At 57.2% G+C, this 6,000-nt stretch overlaps 1 protein-coding gene across 3 annotated transcripts in view; it reads right to left on the reverse strand.

The window, feature by feature from the left end:
• Positions 1 to 5,793, reverse strand: part of Sbno2 (strawberry notch homolog 2) — a 44,784-nt gene extending 38,991 nt beyond the window's left edge. For 2 of the 3 annotated variants that reach the window (XM_055607795.1, XM_055607791.1), the window contains exon 1: positions 5,704 to 5,793. The gene's annotated coding sequence lies outside the window, so the exon portion shown is untranslated. Of the gene's footprint in view, positions 1 to 4,183; positions 4,244 to 5,703 lie in introns of those variants that run through there. The other variant, XM_055607794.1, reaches the window with a different exon arrangement.
• Between the last annotated feature and the right edge of the window lie 207 nt (positions 5,794 to 6,000).

Raw genomic sequence — 6,000 nt, forward strand, 5'->3', positions numbered from 1 at the left:
GATAGAACTGGACTCAAGAGGACCCCTGCTGTCCCCATTTCCATAACCAGCAGGGCAGCCAGTGTGTCCCAACTTGGGTTCTCAGACATACCCACAGGCAACTCCCCTCCCTGCAGGTAGAAGAGAGAGGCCTCTGCCTACGAGAACCCCAGGGACACCATGGCCACTTAGACACACCCATGGTGGTTTTGGCCCTAAACTCACTCTGCAGCAGAACGCCAGAGTGCCGGGATGACAGGTGTGTGGCACCTCACCAGGTTTATATGTGGAGGAAAGAGAACCCAGGGCTTGTGTGTGCGTGCGTGGCGGGCACTCTGTGCATGGAGCTACAGCTCCTCACCCAGGACTCCTACCAAAACCTGGGAGCTGTAGTCCTGACCATGGGAGAGCGCACCCACAGGACTGGCTATTCTGATGCTCTCTCTGGGCCACACCAGCATCCCACCACCACCCAAGGTCAGCTTCATGCCCCAAAATTGAGACTCTTGAGTGCCCAGCAGGGCTCCAAGGGCACAGTGCCAGATGCTGGGGTGTCTGGAGTTCCACAGCTTCTCTGGGGCTCTTTTCCCAGCCCCGCCCTCTAGGGGGGGAGGGAACAGGTAGGCGGGGCATACTGGGGAGGCCCTGCCATGGAAGGAGGGGGCAGGAGAAAAGAATGTGGCCCTGGGTATCTAGACAGGCTGGTTTTTCAGGAGAAGCCCTGGACAGGAGTTTGGGGGTGGCAGCCCCTTGACTATCTAAAGTGGGCGACACAGGATGACACGCCCAGCCCCCAATGCTCTGGGTGCTGCCAGGTTCCCACAAAGACAGAACAGAAATGACAACTCTGGGACACTTCTGCTACCATCCTGAGTCCCCAACCTCCACCTGGGGCTCAAAAGGCCAAGCTTCAGAATCTAAGAGGCTGTCTCCCAGGATTCCAGGCCATCTGTGCCCAGGTAACACCAATGGGTTTTCTCAGCTGGCCTCTAGCCAGGCTCCGGCATGATCCCTCCTTGGCCAGTATACATGGGCTGAGATACCCCACTTCACAGCACTTGGGATACACACAGAGCCCTCACTGGCTCAACCCAGAACATTCTGGTTTCTCTCGCTCTCTTTTTTTAAGACAGAGTTTCTCTGTGTAGCCTTGGCTGTCCTGGTACTTGCTTTGTAGACCAGGCTGGTCTACAAACTCAGAGATCTGCCTGCCTCTGCCTCCTGAGTGCTGGGATTACTGGCATTTGCCAATGAGCCCAGCTTTTTATTTATTTATTTTTATTTTTTTCTCTGAGACAGGGTTTCTCTATGTGTCCCTGCTGTCCTGGACTTCCTTTGTAGTCCAGACTAGCCTTGAACTCACATTAATCCACCTGCCTCTGTCTCCTAGAGTGCTGGAAATAAAGACATGCGCCACCTGGCCACCTGGCCACCTGGCCCCACTGGTCCCTGCCAGGCATGGCAGACTCCCTCAGCACCCACTTCCCAGGACCCAGAGCCAACACTGAACCCTGCCCCTCTCCACATGCAACAGAGACAGGGGCACGGAGAGGACTGGGGGGTAGGGGAGAGGGCACCACACTGCCCAGAGAGGCAAGACTGGCCTTGTTTTACCTCATGTTCAGAAGCCCACCCTGGCCATGATGAGTCACCCCCATAAAGACCTAGATCTGCTACCCTCATGGGACCTTCAACCTGTCCTGTATCTGCAGCCTTTGATCCCCTCCATGAGTCAGGGGACTTCCAGAAAAGGCAAATGACATGACAAGCTTTCCTCCAGGATCTATGCTGTCACTTTCAAAACCTGGCAGGACCTTGCCCCATCCCAGCCACTGCCCCTTTCAGTTTCACTCTGTGCTGGATTGCAACTGGGGACAGGACCAGGCCAGCCTTGAAACCCTGTATGTCTGTTTATCTCAGACATAGTTGTGGGCGGTACAAGTCTGGAGGGAGCAGCCCACCCATGCACCCTGGGGACCTAGGCGGCAGGGTCTGAGGACAGGAGATGGGGTGAGGGGTGAGCATCTACTTGAGGAAAAGGGCAGATCTGAAGCCACCTAGGAGCGCTGTATCTGACCCACTGTCCACCTCCTCTCTGGCCAGGTGGCAGCATGGGGCCAAGTCAATGTCTTCCCTAGCACATAGGATATCTCTGTTGTCCTCAGACCCTCAGCACATGACCTGGGCCCGGTGGGCTGCTCTTCACAGATCAGGGACACCCTTCCTGTCCCTTTGACAACACAGGTGTGAATGAATGTGGCCACTACTGAGAGCAAGAGGCCAGGACAACAGCTGATAGTAAGGCCACCTCCATCAGCACACAGCATCTTCACAAATGCCCAGGACCCCACCATAGCATCTGGCCTGGCTCCTGGAAACTGCCTGCTGGAGACAGAGCTGAGCTGTGGCTATATGGGTCACTGTGCCTGCCTTCCTCCAAGGGGCCCAGGACAAGGTTCCAAGCCAATCTCCAGTGTCCCTGATGTGAGCTGACTAGGGCAGCCGCAGCCATGGGCTTCTGAGGCATACAAGCCACCTTGCATTGGGAAACAATGCCCATGGATCAAGTTCATCTGCAGCTTCCGACGCACTGGGGTTTAGTATATCCTAAGTCATAGAAGAGCTCCAGAATGCTCGGTCAACCCAAAGGAAGGCCTGTCCCCACAGCAGTCACTTCTTCCCCACCTCCCTGCCCCAGCCTCTCCTGTCTCTGGATACATCCCACCACAGGGAGTGTGTGGCCTTCTGCATCTGCGCCTCTGAACACGATGTCCCCAGGTCCCTGCTCACTGTCCTGCGCACACAGCGCCCACTGCACACAGGCCAAAGTCTCAGCCACAGCCCTGGCTCTGCTACCCCTGAGCCACAGCCAAAGGAGGTGTCCACGTCTCCCAGGGAGAGACAAGGTAACCAGAGAGGTGGCAGCACTGTCAGCAACAGTTCCGGAGGAAGTCAGCCCCTCACCCCAAGCCCTTGCAGGCTGGAGACTTGGCATTCCAGTCCGGGACAGGCCTGGACGACCTGGGTGACCTTGTCTCAGGCTGTACCCCACGCTGCTCCTCCCAACATGTTGTTACCGCAGGACTCTTAGACATGGAAGAAGTGAACAGAGCTGTAGGCTGTGCACAGTGAACAGCACACACATGCAAACCTCACAAACCCCACACGGGTGAGTGAGAAGGATACTGGGCAGGCAAACACACACACACAGGCACTCAGCACAGACTTGACTGTGCTCATAGGAAATCCAGTGTGTAGCACACATACAGACATAGGCCTGGGGCCATGTTGGTCATGCGAGATGAGGACCTTCCTTCACCACCACTCAAACCCCCCACTTTCATAATTTTAGATTATGTCACACACCTCTCTAGCAGAGAAACAGCCAACCTCACCCTGCAGGGGCCTGGGGGGGGGGCAGCAGGCACAGTCGCCTCTTTATTCTGTCTCTGGGTCAGTGTTTCCTGCTTTTGGGGCCCTGGCATGTGAGGCCAAGGCTGTACAGGCAAGCATGTGAGCTGTAATGTTACACGGGCCAGATGCAAGCTCTCACTGCCTCAGTTTCTCCCTTAGACACCTGCACCTACTTCTACCCAGGGCTGCCCACAGTGCAGAGCCCAGAAAGGCTGCCTCTGGCAGGGCCAGGCCACTCACTTCAATGTATGACCTAGGTTCTCCCTGAAGGTGGGGCAAGGGCAGAAGTCTGCCAGGATCAGCTGAGGGTCACAGAGTGCCTGCCTACCACCATCACACCCAGGCCTGGGCTGGCAAGTTCCCTGACTTCATCACTCCCAACTGGAAGGAGCCTCACACCCACCTTCAGGAGCCAGCCCCTGGGAAAATCCAGAGCTGGGCCTAAAGGTACTAGAGAATGGACAGTGGAGGAGGGGCCTAGTGAGGCCCCCCCAGGTATAGATTCCAGCCACTTGCTCTTCAAGCAGGTCCCCAGCAGGGCCAATCACAGGGAAGAAGGGAAACTGAAGCAGGCCCTGCTACCTGGCTTGGATCTGCGTTAGGGACATCTTTGCAGCCTCCAGGTTATGGCCCTGTCCCTTCAAACATCCCCAATCCCACACAGCAGAGCTCTAGGCTGAGCCAGTTGCAATCATGCCAGGCTCCTGGCAATGCTTCATCCAACAGCCGTTCACTGGGATCCAGGCTCAGCTCAGCCCCTCAGGATCCCTCACCATATTGGAAAACTCACCACTCGCCAAACAGCCAGCACCCTCAAGGCCAGGCACCCCACTTGCTCAGCGCTCACAGGGTACAGTAGCTGGCACCAGACAGCCAGGGCAGGAAGGCCGCTCCCCAGCAGGCGGGACTCACAGGCATTCCGGGAAGCGGAGCCGGGGGATGTCCCAGCCACTTGACACACTCATGCCTTTTTTTTTTTTTTTTTTTTTTTAACTTTTCAAAGTGTTAATCACGACATCTAGGGAGACACCTTGAGATCCCTGCCTGGTAGAGTGCGCACCAGGCTAGTCCAGCTGTCTCCCTCTGGTGCCATTTCTAGTACTTGAGGTGGTGGCACCCTCTTGCCTCCCTTAGCTCCCTGGATTCTCGGTTTCAACATCACTTTCAGCACACTTCCCCCAACCCAAACAAGAAGAGCAGGGCATGAGCGATGTGGCTGGGGTCGGTGGTGATTGCCATTCACCCAGGGAACCCAGTGAGGAGGCCAGGGGTCTTGGGAAACCCAGGGCTAAGGCCAACAAGTGGGGTAGGAAGTGGCAAAGATACCCCAGGGGGCTCTGGGGTCAAAGGTCACCAGAAAAAGAAAGGGGTCAAAAGAAAACAAAAAACACACAGGACAGGGCCTGATAGAAAACAACTGAAAAGAAAGGTTGGAGGTCATGACTGAGGCTGGGGTCAAGAGATCATGGCATAGGGTGGGGGTTGGGGTTCCCTCCCAGGACAGGGTCAAGGACAGGAGGCATGGGGAAGGCAATGGTCCAGGTTCCTAGGGAACAACCAGAGTCTCAGTGGAGGGCAGGACCTGGATTCACTAGAATGGGGTCCCCCGTGTGAGGTTAAGGTTCAATTGTAGACAGAAGGTAGCAGGAGGCTGGGATCAAGGTTCAAAGCAGACTGTCAGGGGTCCGAGGTGCAGGAAGGAGTAAGGGGCACCTCCCAGGACCCAAGACCAGGGTTAAGGCCAGCAGTGACAGGCTGTGGTCAAGATTCCCAGAGCAGGAAGTGTTCTCATCACCAGAGGCGGGAATCCACGTCCGCCCAAAGGACGTGGATCACAGGAAATTAGGGTCAATGTCAAAGGACAATGGGGGGTCGCAACAGGAGTTTAGGATTCCCAGGGAGAAGGGTCAATGAGGGAGTAAGAGATCCACAGGGATGGCAGAGTTAAGGATCGCACAGAGAACTGCCAAGGTGCTCGACGGCGGGGGCGGGGTCAGGGGTCGTGGCAGAGGGCGGGGTCAGGGGTCGCAGCTGGACCTGGGTCAGAACTCGTGGAACAACACAGTCTGAGGTTGACGCGGTGGGCTGGGTCAAAGTTCAGAGAGAGAAAGGGGGCGAACAGGGTCGCGACTGGGGGCGGGGTCAGGGGGTCGTGGGGGGTCAGAGGTCGCGGTGCCGCCCTCTCCTCCGCGCTCGCTCCCGCCCTGCAGCCCCAGAACGACCGCGAGAACTCCAGAACCCGGGCCTGACCGCATGTGTCTCGTGGGGCTCGTGGATGGGTCACGGCGGAGTCTCGGGCCGGCGCCTCACCTTAGACCTGGTCGCGGAGCCCACGGCGCCTCAGTTTCCCGGAGCCTCACAGTGGCCGCCGCTCACTTCCGGGTTCTGGGCGCCATCTTGGCGGCGGCGCGCACTTCCGCTCTTGCGAGGGGGCGGGGCTTCTTGGGGCTGGGGCGGGACCTGAACACTGCAGGGAACCGAACCCCTTCACTGTCTCTTCTGCCTCAGCAAATGAACTTGACCCTGCTCTGGGCTGTATGATCATCAGCTTCTCCTTCAGGGCTTTGCACATGCCCAGGAGCTCTGGCCTGGCACCCTTGAGACCTC

The sequence above is a fragment of the Psammomys obesus genome, unplaced genomic scaffold (assembly GCF_907164565.1).
Source record: "Psammomys obesus unplaced genomic scaffold, mPsaObe1.curated_primary_1811, whole genome shotgun sequence".
Classification (NCBI taxonomy): Eukaryota; Metazoa; Chordata; class Mammalia; order Rodentia; family Muridae; genus Psammomys; species Psammomys obesus.